This window comes from Oryzias latipes, chromosome 10 (genome assembly GCF_002234675.1).
Source record: "Oryzias latipes chromosome 10, ASM223467v1".
Taxonomy (NCBI): domain Eukaryota; kingdom Metazoa; phylum Chordata; class Actinopteri; order Beloniformes; family Adrianichthyidae; genus Oryzias; species Oryzias latipes.
The window spans coordinates 15630680-15650543 of record NC_019868.2 but is presented as its reverse complement, the minus strand read 5'-3'; the positions used below and the strand labels follow the sequence as shown (position 1 = coordinate 15650543).

At 39.8% G+C, this 19864-nt stretch overlaps 1 protein-coding gene across 1 annotated transcript in view; it reads right to left on the bottom strand.

The window, feature by feature from the left end:
• The window catches only part of spock1 (SPARC/osteonectin, cwcv and kazal like domains proteoglycan 1), a 140057-nt gene that overhangs the window by 50291 nt on the left and 69902 nt on the right, over positions 1 to 19864 (bottom strand). The window lies entirely within an intron of this gene.

Here is a 19864-nt window from a genome sequence, read left to right as displayed (position 1 = left end):
TTTACTTTAACAAGAGGGGTTATTAATCTTCAGACAAACCAAAGGTATGTCTGAATAAACCCCTTTTGTAATTGAGGCCAAACTTTATTAATTTCAAACATGTCTGAAAATCTTTGGTGTTGGACCGGACGGAAAAGGAAAGAGGGGAAGAAGAAAGAGGGACGTTAGAGAGAGGGGGGGTAGGGGGTGATAATAGGAGGGGAAGGGGGATAAGACCATGAAGCAGCATAAAGCAACAAGTTTACTGGTTGTTAATCATTATGGTAAGGTTCAAATGTAAAAAAAAAACAAAAAAAAGGGCGGAGCCTGTCCACACACACACTCAAATGTTATAAACACACTTGTTAGTTGCAAAAATGTCCACCTGTCGACATGTACACAAAACAGATAGTGTTCACACGCATACTTATGCCTTAAAACCAACTAGTGTGAAATATTTCAGTCATTCAGTCTGTTGAGCTGACACCTGTGCTCAGGTGAGTGTTTATGTTCTTCTAAAATGGATGGTGGAACGTGAAAAGAAGGAGGGAGAGTGCCCAGCCATCCCCACCCCAAGACCCCCACCGCACCAGCAGCGGCAGCCGGACTCCCCCCAACACCACACGGGAACCGGCAGGGAACAACCGCCGCCCGGGCGACCAAGCCCGCCACCCAGGCCAGGGCCAGCAGGGCCGCCGCAAGGCCCCCAGAGCCAGAGAGCAGGGAGGCACGGAGGGAAAGAGGGCGCCGCCCCAGCCCAACCAGGAGAGCAGCCCCCCCGCCGCGCCGGGAGAACCCAACGCAGGGCCCCACCGGAGAAGGATGCCCACAGCCCCAGACGAGCACCCCACCACCACCCAGGAGTTCCGGGCATCCCCCCGCCCCAACCCCAGGTACGGGCCAGGACCCCCCAAGGGAGACCCACTCCGCACTCCAGGCAGCCATCCGCCCGGCCAACGGTTGGTCCAGGGAGGAGCGAGGCAGGGGCCCGCCGCCCCCGCCCAGGAGGGGGGAACCCCGGGGAAAAAAGAGGGCCCACAAGGGGTGTTGTAAATATGGCCCGACCAGGCTCGGCCACAGTTGGAAATTTGGCGGGGCCCAGCACTCAGGAGCAAGGACCAGAACCCACCCCCCAGGGACACGAACACCCCCGGCTCAGATGTAATGTGAACCCCCCCACCGCGCGGAGAGAGCACCGCCGGGCCCAGGAAGCCAGCACCCCGGGGACACAGCCGCCGTTGCAAAGGGGCCCGTACCCCCCACCAGGGAAGAGGCAGGGGACAGATGGTCCTAGGTCCCACCTTCCTTGCAAAATGTGTGTGCGTGTATGTGTGTTTGAGAGAGTGTGTGTGTGCATGTGTGTGTGTTTATGTTGGGATGTATATATTGAGGGGGGAGGGGTGTGTGTACTAAGGGGGGTGCGGTTAAAATCCAGTGTTTTTCAATGTATTCTGTTTCAGGCATTATTGCATGCATTCAATTTTCACTGTATTGTATTGAAATGCATGGTAGTTATAACAGTGCGCCACTTTGCTAGCTTGCCACGCGCACACCGTTCAAAATCTACAACTTCTAATTCCAACATTTTTTCCACAGTAGCTTGCCATTGATGCCCAAAAAGTTTCGAGATGATCGATGAAAATTCCAACGACAAGTTTACGTTTGAATCTGGTGGTAAAGGTGTTTTTTATAGAAAATTCAAGATGGCCGCCTTTTCCCGAGGTCAAAGGTTGATGAAACTCCAGAGGTGATTGTAGACTTACGCTAGGGACATGCGCGTCAAATTTCGTAAAAATCGCTCGAAAAAAAGTTCATTTTTCCATATTGTGTAAAAACGCGAAAAACTCAAAATGGCAGATTTTGGCACAAAATGGCCGCCAAACCGTAGGTCGTGTCGCCATCACGTAATGATTTCAAAACTTTCTGTGGATATACCCGACAAAGTTATCTGGGTTTCGTTAGCCGATTCTTAAAAATAAAATCCAAAAAAAAAATTTTTTTGCCGAGTCAGCACTTTTTTTTGCGACCGTTTTTTGTTTACCACGGCCACATTCCTTTACCGATTTTGTCGTATGTGACATTGTTTTGTTCAGTGTGGGCCAGGGTATCGCATATTTCAGTTTCAGGCTATTCCGATAAAATATGTGCGAGCTAGCTAAAATAGCGACGGTTGCGAATTCGCCACGCGCACGCCGTTCAAAATCTACAACTTCTAATTCCAACATTTTGTCCACAGTAGCTAGCCATTGATGCCCGAGAAGTTTCAAAAAGATCGATAAAAATCCCTAGGACGAGTTTTCGATGGTATCCATTACTAAAGGTGCTTTTTTTTGAAAATCCAAGATGGCCGCCCCTTGCCAAGGTCAAAGGTCAACAAAACTTCTTTGGTAGTTGTAGAATCGTGTTTGTGGCATGTGTGTGCAATTTCGTGAAAATCGCTTGAACAAAAGTGTCGTTTTCCCATATTGTGAAAAAACACGAAAATCGCCATTTCTCTGAGTTTGCCACAAAATGGCCGCCAAGCCGTAAGTCGTGTGGCCATCCCATAATAATTTCAGAACTTCTTTGGGATATCTCCAACACAAGTGTTTGGGTTTCGTAACTGTATTTCAAAAAAAATTTTTTTGGCCCCATAAGCGATTTTCGGCCCATTCATTTTTTTTACGGGAACGCTCGCTGTGATGTCATCGACTTCGGGGGGGTGACGTTCTCTTTGCCGAAAATTCATTTTCAATTTATCCCAGGTGTGTGCCAATTTTGGTGAGTTTTCGGGTATGTGGCGGGGGTCAAATTTGAGCTCAACGGATCCGTTAGAAACAAGAATAATAATAATAAACATTCGAAAAACAATATAGAAGTTTTTGCAGTCAGGTGGCCTATGTATTTCAATGCGGCCTGTCTTTTACTATAGGGTGGGCATGTCTTTTTGGCTTTAAACCCGTTCTTTGAGGGCTTTTTGGGGCTTTTTTTGGCTTTTTCGTGTTTTTGTCGTCATTTTTGCGACTACAATTTTGTCGTTTTTGCGTTGGTGTTGTGCGTGTGTGTGTCTATTTTTGTTGCGTTACACAATTGTCGTGTCGTTGTGTGCTTTGGGCGACTTTTGACCCCATTTTTTGGCGTTTTAACGCGTTTTTTTGACGTTTTGGACCTTTTTGGGGGTCGACCCTCGTAGCAGTTACAATATGGTCCTTGCACTCTGTGAGTGCTGCGGGCCATAATTATTATGTCTGTACACACTGACCATGTCATGTCTCGTCAAGTTTCTGTCCGTCACTTGTGTTGTCTCGTGTGACACTTCCTGTTTTATTCTGAAGGTTTAACCCACCTCTCGTTTCAGACCTTCCTCTTCCTGGCCTTGTCTGTTTCCCCACAGCTGAGACTGCCTCATCATCCCTGATCGTTCCCACCTGTGCTTCCCCTCCTCATGTATTTATAGCCTGAGCTTCCCTTTGTCCAGTACCAGTTTGGCATGTTTCTTCACTTGTCAAAGCTTAGCCAAACTTCTTGAATCCGAGAATTAAAAGTAAACTTGAACTCTGCATCTGAGTTCAGTTCTGTGTTCTGCCTTGTCAGACCACACTTACTGTCAAGCTATTGCCTAACTTTTTAACAATTAAAGCTTCTTTAAACTGTGCAGTGGACAGTCTTCCCCCTTACTTGTTATCCATGGCACCAATGCAATTTCCTCCTTTTGGGTCGCTCCCTCAGTTCGGTCTTCTGAATAGTCCCTTCACTTGGAAGTGGATTACATCAGAGTTCATTTACAAGTGAACTGAGACCCACATTCCTCCCAGGGCTCACTTGTTTGGTCCAGACCACAGTTTAGGCTTTTTACTTAGTAAATGATGTGGACTGTCTGTATAAACAAACCCTGGAGCTGATCCAGATGCGACCTGAGTAAATGCGACCCTTAAATGGTTATTACACCAACATGGGTGACTCATGCTATAGAGTTCAGCCAGCATATCATCTCAAAGGAGCTTAGTGAAGTAAAACAAGTTATATTTTAATGAGGCCATGTTGATTTAGTTGGACTCCACCATATTTGGTGTGACAATTAAGTGCTGAAAGAATAACACATAAAAAAAAGATCTTTTATGAGGAAATTCTTGGAGGAAGAAAAATAAAAGATTGACTGCAGACCAAAACTTCTGAAACTGAGAGCATACATTATTCTGCGTATGAGCAGAACTATTAGGCAGGGACTTTCTGAGTCAACTACAAAGTGCTGGGAAGCAGTTTAATACAAAGAGCGAAAAAACTATTTTGAAATATGCTTTTAGAACACAAGAGTCTCAATACAAAGCAGAGAACTTCCTTTTCTAATTAAACATAAACACTAGCACTGTAATGACAGAGATGAATTACTACACCTGCATAACATATCCCATAAACGAAAATACAAATTAAAGTGGAATATTACACAAACATTGGAAAAAATAGTTTTAATACGGAAGCTAATCTTGGGAAATGTGAGTAAAAAATGCAGTACCTTTGATTACTTTATGTAAATTTCTGTTTATTTTATAAGGCAACAGATTGCGAGCCTGGGAATCTAATTTCGCATAAAGCAGAATTGGCTATTGACGCTAACTGTTGTTTTTTGGTCAGTTTTTAATAAAACCACCAACTTTGAGAGCAGATCAGGTTACTGATGATCAGTAGAAAGTAATAAACCAGCCCCTGATGATGAAGCAAATGGATTAGAGGCCATTATAGACTGGCAATATATTTAATTAATAATATTTAAGCTCTATCTGGACAAAAACACTAAAAACATTTAAAAAACTTAAAACCTGTGAACACTGTATATGAAATGCTTCAAAGTGATTCAAATATAGTGTTTTTTGTTTTTGTTTTTTTGGATGGGGGTGATGGAGCTCAAGCAATGGATACATTAAATGTTTAAATGTTTGTGCAACATATTTAGTGTTATCAATTGTTAATTTATATTTATAGGTGTAACAAAAACAAGCTCTTTGTAACCTAACAGATGAATGTTTTAGGAGTAAATTTGGATAAAAATGTCTGGGGGGGAAATGGAGGATTGCAGATATTATTATCTTTATTTTTTTCAGACATATAGCAAAGGTACATGGCTACAGCCATGGGTTCTACCATGTTTCTCAAGTTAAAACGTTAGCACTTACTATAAATCAGGTACGATTTTCTTAATGGTTGCATGTCAATTGCAAATATTTATTAACTTCCAGTTATTCTTTTTTTTAAAGGGGTTTAAATGGGCTCATTGTGAGGCATAATGTTAGTGTAAATGGAATCTGGAATTTACAGCAAATTTATTTTAAAAGTAGGAATCTATGGAGACATCAGTGTAAAAGCAAACATCAGAAATGTGTTTTGTGGTCTACCTGGTCTGTGGTATGGCTCACATAACCTGAATTTTGGGGAAAATGGGTCTGGGTTCCTACCAAGATACTGTTGGGGAAAGGTGGGGTACACCCTGGACAGTTTGCCAGTCCATCAAATAGACACATACACTCACATACACACCTAGGAGACACTTACGAATCACTAACTCATGAAGCATGTTTTTGGATTGTGGGAGGAAGCAACAGTGCCAGAGAAAACCCCCATATGCACCAAGAGAATGCAACTCCACACAGAAAGGACCCAGGTGGGATTTGACCCATGCAGGGCCTTCTCGCTGTGAGGTAAGAGCGCTAACGTCTACGCCACTCTCGGCCCAAAGTCGAAATAATATTTATAAAAATAAACCAAGCATGTAGTTCCACCTGATTAAAGTAAAGGTAGGCCATATAAAAACTATTAAAAAATCTTAGTACAAGTTCTGCTGCTTAAACTTAGCATTCTGCAGCCTCTTTTTAGCTGAGCTTGAGTGTGTATTACTTCCTAGATCTCCATACTTGCCAGGTTCTGCAACTTGCTCTAAAAACAAAAGTAAAAGACCAATGCTTAAATTGAGTTGTTTAGCCATCCCTAAAAGATTTCGTGCCGCTATCAAGCAATTCCTACACATTTTCTGGACACAAGAACTTTGTCCAATCACTGTAACTTTGGCCAATCACTCTAGACTCAGAAATGTTCCACCTTTAAACTATTCCTGCCAATCAGCTCAAATACACGCGCAATTCTAACCAGTCAAATCTGCTACTCCATTACAATTTTAACTTCCCCTTTACTTGTGACAATTATACTGATATAGGTGAGAAACTCTCTCAGCTATCAGCAAGTCTTCACTATAATGTACAACAGCTTGTAAATATTTTTCATGGAAGTGTCAGTAAACAGTTTTGTTTTCCTGCACAAAAAAGCCAACAATTCATGACATTTTTCTTAAACCTGAAACAAACACAGAGAACATCTGAAAGTTGAAATATGCAGGCATGTGTGTGTGGATACAGCATGTGTGGGTTTAAAAGAAATCTAATGATCAGGTTCTTAAGGTAAAAACAGGTGTTCGTTTAATGCTTTTAGATATATAGGACAGGTTTTTGACTGTCACACTGAGTCAACTTGTTAGATGACCTAATGATCTGCTGACAAAGATATGGAAACACAAGAAAACCAATTCACATTAATACAAATATAATATAATAAAAAATGGATGAGCACAAACACAAGTATTTCATCCAAATGGTATTTTTAACTGAAGCCACTGTTTTAAAATAATGTCTGTATAAAATGATTAAGTCAATTTTAGACCTCAAGTTTTGAGTAAAATGAGAAATACGATTGAATAAATATTTTAAATGCATATCACATATTGCTAGTCAAAATCAGAGTAAATTGGAATAAAAATATACATAAAAAATGTCAACTACTAATCAACAAATACAGTTACTTCACATATTGTTCACATCAAATATTTAAATCCGGGACATATTTTCTCTCAGGCAATAGTGCTGGCATACTACACTGTGAGGTCATGACACATACATTGTCTTGTGATTTAAAAGGATGAGCCAGTTCATCATCTCTCTTATGAGCTCAGTGGAGAGAGCAAAATCTGCCACAGAAGTCAAAAGAGGCAGAGCCTTAGGGAGGAAGGAGAGCAGCCAAATACGAGGCAGGGAGTTTGTCATATCTGTCTGTAGGCTGTGACATTAAAACTCCAGTGATTAACTTCCTGAACTCACCCATCTTCTGACTTTATTAGCCAGCAGGGCTTTTTGACTAAGGGCTAACTGAGGACTTTGTATGAAGATCAGAAAAAGGAACGTCCCAGTCAGAAGTTTGCCCAACTTTTGTCAATATGCCCGTTACTCATTATCTTCCACTCTTTCCTTCGTCTCAGTTTTTTTCCAGACCTTTCCTCTCCTCATTATCGGGAGACTCTCTTATCCACAAGTTATCCTTTCTAGAGGCAATCTCTCTCAAGTGTCCTCTATGGGCCTTGTGTCTATATATCTTTCTATCTCCCTCTGCCTTTGTCCCACGGGACTCTCTGATCCCACTGTCGCTTTCGTATGCTGACATTTCGCCTGAGGCTCCTGCTAAGATGGCAAGCAACTGCTGTCTGCTTGCATCCTCTTAAGTTTATTTATCTTAATTTACGATGATCAATGGTGTACCTGTCGGCTAACAGGCAAAATAAATAAAGAATAGTCAAAAAACACACACACAGTCTTCCCTCTAGGCAACCTCTGTGGTTCTCATCTCCCCTTGAAAACTGCTTGTTCAGCTCAGTACATATTGCACGCCATTGATTCACCACAGTGTTTCTGCGTGAGAGTGTTGTTTGTTTTCTGCCCATGTAACATGAGGATGCAAGGTAGTAACTTTGTGGACATATCTGGCTTCAACTGCTCATTAAATTAGCAATTCTCTCAGTCTAAGTGTGTCTCAATGGGTTCAGGGTATCATTGATTGCCACTTCATTCATTTACTTTGTGAGCCTGAAATCACTGTAGCATGTATGCACTGGTTTCACTTGATGATCCCAGGACTAAACTGAGGTTATAGACATGGATTACTTTTTTGTGATGCAGCCAGCAAGCTATTAAAGCCAGAAAACTAAACAATGTTTAAAGAATGCCTCGAGAGTAAGTTACAAACCCACTGCACATTCTACCGAAATTAGATATTTATTTTCACTCTAATTCACACTCCATTTCCTACATAGACCTGAGGTGCTCAAAGCAGTTTGTAGTCCTATCTGTCTCTTCTCTTATCAGTTTTCCTCTTTCTAATTCTCTTAGCTCTTCCAGGCGTAGATTAAAGACAGTTTTATGAGACTGTATTAAGAGGTGGTGATAGAGTCAGGGGAGATTAAAGATGGACCGAGGAAAAATGGGAGCAGACAAACATCACATCTGCAAAGAGGCAGATGTGTTGTAATTAGAGAACGCACGGATGAATTACGTCAAATGCGTCAAATACGACAAATGCTCCTCTAAAAAAAGACAAAGACATTGTCTTTTTGTTATCAGACTGATTGGCAATTTGGAAGCTCTGCATTTCTGCTTTGTTAGCCACTGCGGTGGCCAAATTCATAGTGCTTTGCAAATTACTTTAGATTTGCAATCAAAATGGTTCCCATGGCAATCATTTGCTTTTTATACTATGTGTTAGTGAAAAAAAAATAAAATAAACACCTGAAAATTGTCAGCCAGACTCTTAATGTTTTGTCTCCGTTTGCAGAATGACCTCTGTTCTTGTCTTGATGCCAACTTGAATCTCTGAAGTCTTCTGGACCGACTGCGATAATGGGCACTGAATGCCTTCAAAATCCTCGCTTTGACTCCCCTCTCTGGATAATGTCCTGTAACCACAAACTCATAAGACTGCTAGCCATATAGAGGAACCCGGATTCAAACAACTCCAAGACCTTTTGTAACATTGGCTTTGCTGACAGCACAACTGTTATCGTGTGCCAAACACTCTTTTTCCCCCCTTCTGTCAGGCTTAACAGACCGCTACTGCTAAAGTGTTACTGACAGGAATGAGTAGAATTAATAGGCATGCAGAAAAAAACGAATATAAAGTTTGAGGATCACTAAGCTGACCTGAAGGGAATAAAAGATTTCAGCTTTAACTGAATGGATGAAGAATGCAGGCTAACTCCTGTGGTTTACAAGCTGGAAATGTGTGGGAGTGAAATCTTTGCTGTTCATTTTTGAAAGTACCAAATACGTTTTCAAAACCATATGTTGTAAATGATAATGAGCTGACAGAAAATTATGGCGGCAAACAGCATCATTCGACTGTGAAAGATAAAAGACCATCAGGATTGTCTCCTTCAGCCCTCGTTTGAGTTGCTCATGATTGCATACTTTACGCAGGCTTATGTAATAATTCAACCCTACTCTGGTCTTCAGACCTGTCCTCTGCAAGGAGTTTAATAGCACAAAAACAATAAAAGAAGAATGTTGTTTACACTCTTCAAGCACAAAACTCTAGCATTCAGCTGTAATATTCAGCTAAATGTGTTTTATTATTATTTTGTTCTATGTCTGAGATGATCTTTCATCCTCACAGCATCTGCAATCCTCTAATGAGAAGATATGAAATCCTTAGGTAACTGTAAGGCACAATTTGTGGAAACGGTTAAAGTTTGTTGGACAAATTGGTAGTTAAGACATGATTTGGATACTGAAATTGGTTTTATGATTATGAGAATACCTCAAATAATATGCACTTTAAAGCTAGACTGGAGACTGAGGGAGCAAGGACAGTTTGCTGTTGGAAACCTCTGTTTCCTGCAAAGCACAAGAAACCAGACATAAAGAAACAGACATGAATAGAACTGGGTCAGTGGCAGCAATAAGCAGTTTCTAAATTATTAAATAAATGTGCCTGAATACAACACCCAATTAATTCTCACAGGCTTTTAGTGAGTGTGTTTGTTTATGGCACTTTGGTATGTTGATTCAGAGTCACCTATTATTTTTCGTTATGCAATTTCCATTTGATGAACTCAATGTGTCAAGAATGATATAAAACTTTGGAGAGGCAATGAGCAGTAATGGTGGGAGGAAGCTCCTTTTAAAAGTAACCAGAAATACAACTGAACCTGAAGGCAACCCTGAGGAACAGGAAGTGTGTTTATAGGCAAAATATCATAGGACATTGACTGATTACATGAGCTACATTTTTGTGTTAAGCTTCAATCAATATAAAGTTAACACATATACAACTATAGATTTGGGACACACTCAAGCTCCACAGCACACCATGGTCAAATTTAAGACTCAAACGAGGTCAAACACCAGTATTTTTTAAAAATTATTGCTGCTTCTTTCAGGAGTCACCAAAGCAAATCACCCCATCACACATTGTGATTTGGGGTTAGTTTAACTGTAAATGCCCTCCCTGAGAATACCTTCAGCATTTACCCGGACTTGGGACGGTCTCAGGGAACCCTGGAATGTGCTTCCACTCTGAATGAATGTACAATTAGTTAGATGCAGACAAAATACTCCCAAAAACACAGTTGATAGACGTGAGCAAAATAAGCATCAAAATATGTTATCATTTGAGCAGCCATACCAAAAGAAAAAAGCAAAAGCATAGTCAAAGGTGAGGATGAGAAGAAAAAATGCAAACTTATAAAGATCTCACAATTATTTCCTACTTAAAAAATAGAGCTGTTTGAATCCAGATCACATCACTTTTCGTAGAAGTCTCTTCGTGTAGGAAAACACATTATTCAGCCAAGGCTAGAACTTTGTTTACTTAGCAAAAGCACACCCATGGATTCAGACCATCTAAGGATAAAACAGAGTTATATGAGGATGACAGCCGAAAACAGGAAAGAGACAGAGGCAAGATTGTTAATATATTATTACACTTAAAAAAGTCATGTAAAGGAGAAAGTACAGCCACTTTCAGATCGGGTAGTTCATACTAACAGCGAATTCTTACTTTCAGAATTAGTCAGGTATGGTAGCTTCCTGTGTCCTGCAGCTGAGTGAGTCTTACACTCGTGAAAAGATGCTGTACATTATTTACTCCATTTTCACATGTATTTGGCAAATCTATCCTAGATTTAGTATTTGTAATGCAGCCAAAATATATTAAACTATATTGAAATTATGATTCACAAAAACTAGTGTCATTTGTGCTGCAGTACAGCGCTATAGGAAGACAGAATTTACCAAATAACTGCTTATTTCAATAAATTGAACATCGAGATAAACTATTTAGTCTATATTCAATCACTGCTTACCATTTTGAAGAGATGTTTCAAATGTTTTTTCATTGAGGTCAAAAATATTAATATTTGTAATGTGGTTTTTTGGCTCAAATGCAACAAATTAGGTTTTCAATCTTCACAGCATGCTGTAAAAAAACAACAACTGTTTTACCACACGATACCCAGCTAAAAGAAAAAAAAACATAATAGTTCTCTATTATAGCCAATATTTTCTTACAGAAAGTTTTCTAGTTTCACATTGAATGAGGACTTTTGGGATCAAATATATGTTATCTCAGTTTCACAAAAACCTTCTGATCAACAGCTGGACTTCATTAAACTGCAAGATGTCTGGAAAACTAATTTGTTATTCTCTGTGACACCAACAAGCAGTTTGTGATCCCACTGAATTCATTCATGTGTCTGAGGGAGCATTAATCTCAGAGTGATTGATCAGTGGACTAAATTTCTCCTTCATCAACGTTCTTGGTGCGGTTCCGTCTCCAAGGAAGGCCTGAGATTCATCCATCGAACTGAAATCATCAGTGTTTAATCCTCCTGCTCTTCCATCTTTAGTGATTTCAATTCAAACCACATAATCAACCTTTTTTTATACATATGACGGTATTTGTATTACTTTAAAAGGTTTTATTTTTTTGTGAAGCACTTTGCGTCACCCCAGATACAGGAAAAGTGCTGTATAAATAATGTTTGATTGGATTTCTCTTCACATAAATCAGTTTAAAGCATTTTTTCCCATTCCTCCAAAAAATTTGTCTTCTTGGAGCCTTCAAATTAGAAAAATTCTCTTCAAGACTGACTGCATGCTCTTTTAATTTGAAAGTCCGCTCACAGATCTATTAGTTTAATCAACCTTATTTTTTTTTTTTTGCCTTTGAAGCTTGGAGTCAAACTTAAATGGACCAGAACACAAACTAATCATTAAGTCTAAAGACAGAAAGTGAAGGAAATGTCAGCTAATGGTTTAGTTTTGCTAAGGAAAAGAAGTAAAGACATTCTCCATCACATTGTAAATCATAATAAAAGTCAAACCAGATTCGACTGTGATGCTTGCAGTGCCAGCTTGATGGTTGTAGCAATGACTGGAAGAGTTCAGACATGCGATGCTATTAAATGTTACAAAAAGGGGACCAGATTGTCCAATTGACGTATATTACTTATGTGCTGTCTAATTGTTTCTGCTGTCCATTACTTCCAGCTGTGCTGCTGATGTGGAAGGGGATGCTCCCCTGCTGCAGAGGAGAAAAACGTCTGCAGTCATGTTGCAACTAAAAAGTGTTGAGCTGCTGCAGCAGAACCAGAAGCGGAATCAGAAGATTGACACAATGCTTTTGAGCCCATCATTCTCCTAGTTAAAACACACAGTTGCATCATTTGGGTCAGAAAATGTTTTGCAGTTTTTACCTTTCGCTGAATATAAGCGGCATTGCAGTTGAAAGCAGAAATGTTGTCTCACGGCATAAGAAATTTAAACTAACTGCGCTGACTGATATGTTATGACATCGCTGATTATCATGTGGGCAAGTTTCCATTTCTTTGCTTTCAAGACTCATAAAAATTGCACTTTGTATTCATTGGACCAATTCTAAAACAGGGGGGAAAAAACGACTATACATATTCAACTGTTGAGACGACTGGTACAGCATTGTCAATTTAGGAAACATTGTTTTTTTCTCTACGAGAATCTTCCTCATCTCCACTTTAACGTACGTCCTTCACTCAAGTTTTGCATCAATTCACATTTTGTACAAAGATTTTGAAAATTGTTTTGAAACTTACAATTTTTAGTGAAGCAAAAAATTAAAAAAGAATTCTATCACCACTTTAGGGAACGGCGTGCTAACCCAGCAAGGTCTTGATGTGCGGACAGGAAGCAGCAGCAGTGCTGAATAAATGCTTACATAAATGTACTGTCCATTCATATAGAAGCTCAGTACTGAGACTGTTGAGGTTTTCTTTAGTTTAAGAATAATTTTGGGCAGTCAAATCAGTAACTCGGGAATTGGCTTTAAATATTCGGGTCACAAAAAAAAGTAAAAGTGGGTATAGTTGCTTTTTCCTTTCTTAAAAAAATGACCTTCAAAATCAATATTCTTGCTTTAACCACTTTTTTTCAAAAACATTTTAATTTTACCAAAAAAAGAATGAGAAAGGCAAAAAACCTATTATTGTCAGAAATTTGACTTTTTTTCTCACAGCTCTGACTTTAACCTCAGATTGGCGTTCTTTAGACTTGCAGTTATTCTTTGAATCATGTGAAATGAAAATTGTTTTCAGATTTATTCAAATTCCTTTGCTAAATTGTGAACTCAATTATAAATATTCAGATTTTAATCTATGAGTGCTGAAAAAGCGTGTAAGTGTGGTTGGGAGGAATTTTTTTAATTAGCCTTTTTTTTTCCTGGTAGATAGAGTTCTTTTCATATCAAAGCCCTTTGCAATAAGAGGGAAATTACAAAGTGATACCAGTTCTTGAAAAATGATAAACTGATCTGTATTTTCTGTGTTTTTTTTTTCATTTTGCTTTTTCTGTATGTGTCAAAACAGCCGATAGTTATTTCAAGAGACCTGGTTGTTTTAAAAAAGCTGTCTAGGCTTCTTAGTTAGTCAGTGTGCAAAACAGCTGCTGAGCATATTGAGTTTGCAACTATTTCCTACTGAGATACACCAGTCAAGGTAAAGACCATCTAAATGAGCTTGTTAACATAATTTTTTCAAATCTGATCATGATCTGAAGTCTATTCTGAAATATCAGAATTTTCAACAGACCATGTAAACATGATACTCGCGTGTCCTTTATCTGGTAACAGCTGTTATTCTATAATCTGAACTCAACTCAGACATGTTGATTTCTACCAAGAAAGTTGATAATACCCAAAATGCATCCATGTTTTTTCCAAATTATTTTAAAATTTTACATCTGCACCAGAGTGAATAGAACACAGGAGATGGAAAACCTATGATAGTGTTGCATAACCAAGGCAACTGCTGTTACCTAATTGCCAATACAAACGAGGGACAACAGTAAAATGGATTTAGCTGGGATTTTCTGATGATCACATTTTCAGTGATTTGATATTTGCCGGCTTGTCAACACCAGTAACATACAAAAAAAGTTGCAATAAACTTTTTATGACAGCTTTATCTGATTCCAATTGGCAAATAGGATCTTTTTGGTTGTGCAGTACCTCTTTATGGATTAGACATTATTTTAAAGGCTAAATCAGACAACTCTCAGACTGACACAGAGGATTTACATACAAACACTTGCGCGTTTAGTCCCTTGTCAGAGTGTGGTGTGCTGCATACCTTGGGTTTTGAGTCATATTTAAGAACTCCATGAAGAACATGATGCACTGAGGCAAGGCTGTTCTCATCAGGCTAAGCATCCACAAGGAGCTGGCCCAGATAAAACTGCTCAGCAAGTCTTTCCCTGAAGAATTACAGTTACTGTGCTAGATATGCAAAATCCAGCCTACAAATAACAGAAAAAGCTAAACAGCTGGAAGATTTAAGGTTCGGTGTGCTGTTCAGAGAGTTGCAGTCCAATTAACCCCCCTCAAACTGTGGGAGAGTTTGTGCATGTGCACAGGCAGCTACCAGGCTGTGCATGAGTATGTGCATGGGCGAAATCATGTTTGTAATAATTGACTTTAGCTGAGAGTTACTAGGGGATGTAAGGGCATTACACAGTTGAGTGTAGCTGATGGAAAGGACTTGGCATTCTTTCTATACAGTAGTAAATCCATAATTACCAAGCCGTGTAAAGACACAATTTATTTCCAATAATTAAATGCAGTAACTAACCTTAACCCTCTACAAAGTTCCCATGTCTGTTTTGTATAATCACTTTAAACACTTTGCAGAATTATTTTTTTGAAGAATTTATTCTTTTTGAAGTAAAGTTACTTATCCTTTATATAAGCTGGTCCAGTTTGAAATTACCTGCCCACACAAAGGTGCTTCAAAACCTGTGAATCATTTTGCCTTATTTTTACATTTGAATATATGAAACAAAAATCACTTCCTGAACTACAGTCAAATGAACTGAGTCAATAATATTTTCCTCACAGCATTAATGTCTAATAATATTAGACTTTCTATTCACTAATATGCTTAGAATTAGTGATTAATCAATTATAAGAGCTGGAAAAAACAGCACAAATCAAAATCTCACTATTGAGCAGCTCCTGAGTAAGCTCAAGTGGATCTTTTAGTGCATAAGCAGATTTGCACCTGCATATGTGTCCTGATGAATATGTGCTCAATGTAAATTCCAGGTGTGGTGCTAATATGAGAGCACAAACAGTGACTGAAAATCATAATTTATTAGTGCAGTAAACAAACCCTTACTCCAACAGGCGAAGTAGTTCCTGTTGTTGTGACTGTCTGAGTGAGCACACTGTGCTCTCTGAACATGCTTACATACTTGGACATGCTGTACAGAACATGCAACATGGAAAATAGATCGTTGTGTAATTCAATATTCATTTATTGATAATTGCGTAAAACGGCCATGTGATCTGCCTTGAAGCTAAATGTGAAGCAGTTACAGGATGCTCATCTGCATGTGCAACGTGCAAGTCTACCCCAATGTGGAAGCTGCACTGCAGAGGATGGATGACCTGATAAAGGAGCTCATTTATCTATAGAACAGTGACATAAGTTACTTGATAAATTGCAAGAAGGAAAATCCAGAATATTTCACAAGTCTCTAACCTTTTTAATGACCTAACTATGTTAACAATAGTAATTTCAGTAACGACACATGTTGTTTAGCAACTACATAGGAATTTTTACCTGTGTTTTAATAGAGCTTACAGCTTGCAGCAAGTCAGTATTTTCCTTCATAATATGAGATACAAAAAGGATGCTTTTCACTTTGTAGGTGATGCCTTCTGATGCTACACTAAAAACAAACATTTGAGGCACAAATAGTGACACTTAATAGAATCAATCTTGTTTTTGGCCAATACTCAGAAATCAAGTCATCGTTAATGCTTTATGGAGATTTGTCAATTTGTTCTGCAAAACACTGAAAACCTTTCATGCAATCTCAGGAAAACCTTGAGATGCACTTTAAACTCAATGTCCCACTGCAGTTATCTTTTGATCTATCGTGAAAGTGTTCCCAGTTGTCTTTTACTTATGATTTTTTAGGCTAACTCAAAAAACGCGCCTCTTTCTAGTCTAGTTTCTGCAGAGCGGCAGTAGTACCTTAGAGATTATCCTCAGTTCTAAACAGGTCTATTGTAAACCTGCTCCCACTTTCCGTCATCTATCTGTTTTACTCTTCCCCCACTAACCTACAGCCCCTCACAACCCCAACCAAACATTACTAGTTCAACAAAAATTTGGAGCTATCCAGCTGTACGGTTTTGAGTCAGATACCAGCTCAGACGCGGAAAACAAAGCTGTACATGGATTTATTTGCCTATAAGTGGATGCATTAGAATGGAGCGAAACAGGAAGCTTGTGGCCTGCTGCTTGTAGCTTCTTGGTCACAAATACAAGTGTTTTCAAACTGAATTTTTCTGTGTTTTCCTGATTCACAACTATTTGAATACAGTGATCCCTCGCTATAACGCGGTTTACTTTTCACGGTTTCGCTACTTCACGGATTTGCATCGTACATTGTGTTCTGCATTCTGATTGGCTAAAAAGTCACTCTGCTTCTTCTCTACCTGTGCGTCAATAACGTTGAAGTTTGATATGTACACGTACGTAAAACAGCTTGCCAAATTTACAACACATACGTGCAAATTCTCTTGCAATTTCGAGTTTCTCTAAAACCCATGAAGAAAGAGCGACAGTAACTGCCTTTCAGTATGTTATTCTCCCGAACAAACACACCTGCACTATGGGCTTCAAAAGAAGAAAACTCTGCAGAGCGGAGTCAGGATGCAGCGGCTCAGTCTGAAGAGCAGTGAAATACACCCGAGTCACTATTTGTCCGACTGTACTTTGTATTTTTTTTCATAATCATTTTAAATTTTCATCCCATTTAATCCAATTACTCAGGTCGCGGTGGGCGGGGCTAATCTCTGCAATTTGAAGCCTTCTGTTCACATCGATGATTAAAATTATTATTTGACAGTACAGAAGTTATTCGTTGAAAAAAACGTTTCTAAAGTACTTTTTTTGTGAAACAAATGCTTGAGCCTGTAAATTGGTTTGTTCTTTCTTTTCAATATATAATACAGTATTTAATTTTATAACAGTTGTAAAAAAAAAATAAAAAAAATCCAGGTTTCTTAGTTTCTACTTCACGGATTTTGTCTATCGCGGGTTCTTTTTGGAACGTAACCCCCGCGAAAAACAAGGGTTTACTGTAAAGAAATACTCAGAAATGCAATTTTAATTTTCCATCATGGCAAAAATCCCACAAGGAGGGAGAGGGATCCCTGAGTTCTCTGTCAAGACCAAGATCACATCACATCTGAGCCTGGGGGTGTCCGTGTCCCTGTGGCTTGGGTTCTGGTCCTTGCCCTAGAGCGCTGGGACTCGCCAAATTTCCAACTGTGGGCGAGCCTGGTCGGGCCATGTTTACAACACTTCTTGTGGACCCCCTCTTCTCCTGGGTGTCCTCCTCCTGGGCGGAGGGGGCTGGCCCCTGCCTTGCTCAACCGTGGGCTGGGTGGGTGGTTGCCGCGGGGCGGGTCTCCCTTGGGGGGTCCTGGCTCGTGCCTGGGGTTGGGGGATGCCCAGGACTCCTGGGTGGTGGTGGGGTGCTCATCTGTGGCTGTGGGCGCTCTTCTGGGTGCCCCGCATTGGGGGGGGCTGCTCTCCTGGTTGGGCCGGAGCTGCACTCTCTGTCCCCCCATGCCTCCCACTCTCTGGCTTTGGAGGCCTTTGTGGCGGTCTTGCTGGCCCTGGCCTGGGTGACGGATGTGATCGCCGGGGGGGGGGGGGGGGGGGGGGGGGGGGTTGTTCTCTATCTGCTACTGTGCGGTTGTTGGCGGGGTTCTAGCTCGCCCACAGTGTGGGGATGACTGGGCACTCTCCCACCTTCTTTTAACATTCCATCATCCACTTTAGAAGAACATAAACACTAACTTGAGCACAGGTGTTAGCTCACCTTTGCACAAATACTTTGCGTGATTGAATGAAATATTTCACACTAGTTGGTTGGAATGCATAAGTATGGGTGTGTAAACATTATTTGTATTGTGTACATGTTGACCTGTAAACATTTTTGGAGCAAACCGGTATGTTGATAACATTTGAGTGTGTGTGTGGACAGGCTCTGCCCTTCTAGATTTGTATTACATCTGAACCTCACAGCAATGATCATAACCATCCAGCAACTTGCTGCTTTATGCTGCTTCATGATTTTACCCCCCCCTTCTATAATCACCCTCCTACTCCCCCCCCCAACATCCCTCTCTCTTCTTCCCTCCTTTCCTTTTCCGTCCGGTCCAACACAAAAGATTTTCAAATATGATTAAAATGAATAAAGTTTGGCCTCGATTACAAAAAGGGTTCATTCAGACATACCTCTGGTTTGTCAGAAGATTCATAACCCCTGTTGTTAAAATAAAATATGTCCAACACAAGAGGCCTTCAGCTCTGATCTGTTTGCTCAGCTGTTGGAAAGGACAAGTTAAAAAAAAAAAAAAACACTAAAAACGCAATTTTTTTGGAGTCAGTCCTTAAGAAAAGATAAGCAAGTGAAAAAACAAGCAACTATTGGCACTGGGTGTTCCCACATATGCATTTGAATAATAAAAACAAAATTTTCAGTCCATATTTTATCAATAGACCTAACTTGATTATGATGTAGCAAGTATATCACCTGGCATTTTATGTGTTGCACACCTAAATGAGGACACGACACAGGAGGCATGTTGCTAATCTGATTAGCTGACAGCATGCAGCCGAGTCAGCTGGTATATTCATAAATCATTTTTTGATTGCAAAAACAGAAAGAAAGAGAGCTGTGTTTCAATTAAATGTAAAAATGGACAAATACTGGGAAGCGATAGATCTATGTTGTTTCTGAAGAAGATCTCGGGTATTCATCTGTATGTTGACATGAGAAATCAATGTTACACACTTTGTTAATTAATATTGGTGCTTCGGCAAGCCTAGACTTCATGCACCAGCAGATCCATATGGATTAGAGTAAAGTGCTAGACACAACACTAGTGGTGCTGATGCAGAGCCACTGTTGTGGTTGAAAGTGGAAAAAGAGTGTTTGAGAGAGATATGAAGATAAGCATTGGTTTGTTCCAAATTAAGTTGTACAGCTCCCACCGCTTTAATAATTTGTGGAAGGAAGGCACCATAACTAAAGTATCTAAATGTACTATCTGTTTTTCTTTTTGATAAAAAAAAGCTAATGTTGTATGGTCATCATTATTACTGCTTGTATTTGACCTTGTGTCACTGATGTACAACAAAAGACTGCTTTTTGTTTTTCCTCTTTTTAGTTGATAGCGTTCCCATGTACCACATCGTCTAAAAATAAATCCCAAACCTACTAGTTATGAACAAAAGATATGAAGAAATTAGAGTCAATTAAATTACAGTCTTCATGTTGTGCTGAGCTGCCAGACCTCCAGCTGCTGTTGGAGGTCTCGCCACATTCCCTTCCCTCCTCATCAACCTCATTACCCTCACCTGGCCTAAGCTGCATTTATTTCTCTGCTCTGCTCTTCTTCTCCGCCAGTTCATTTTTTTCCTTTTTGCTCTTGTTCTAGCCAATTATTTCATGTCTTGTTGCCACTTTGTTGCTGACCCTTTTTT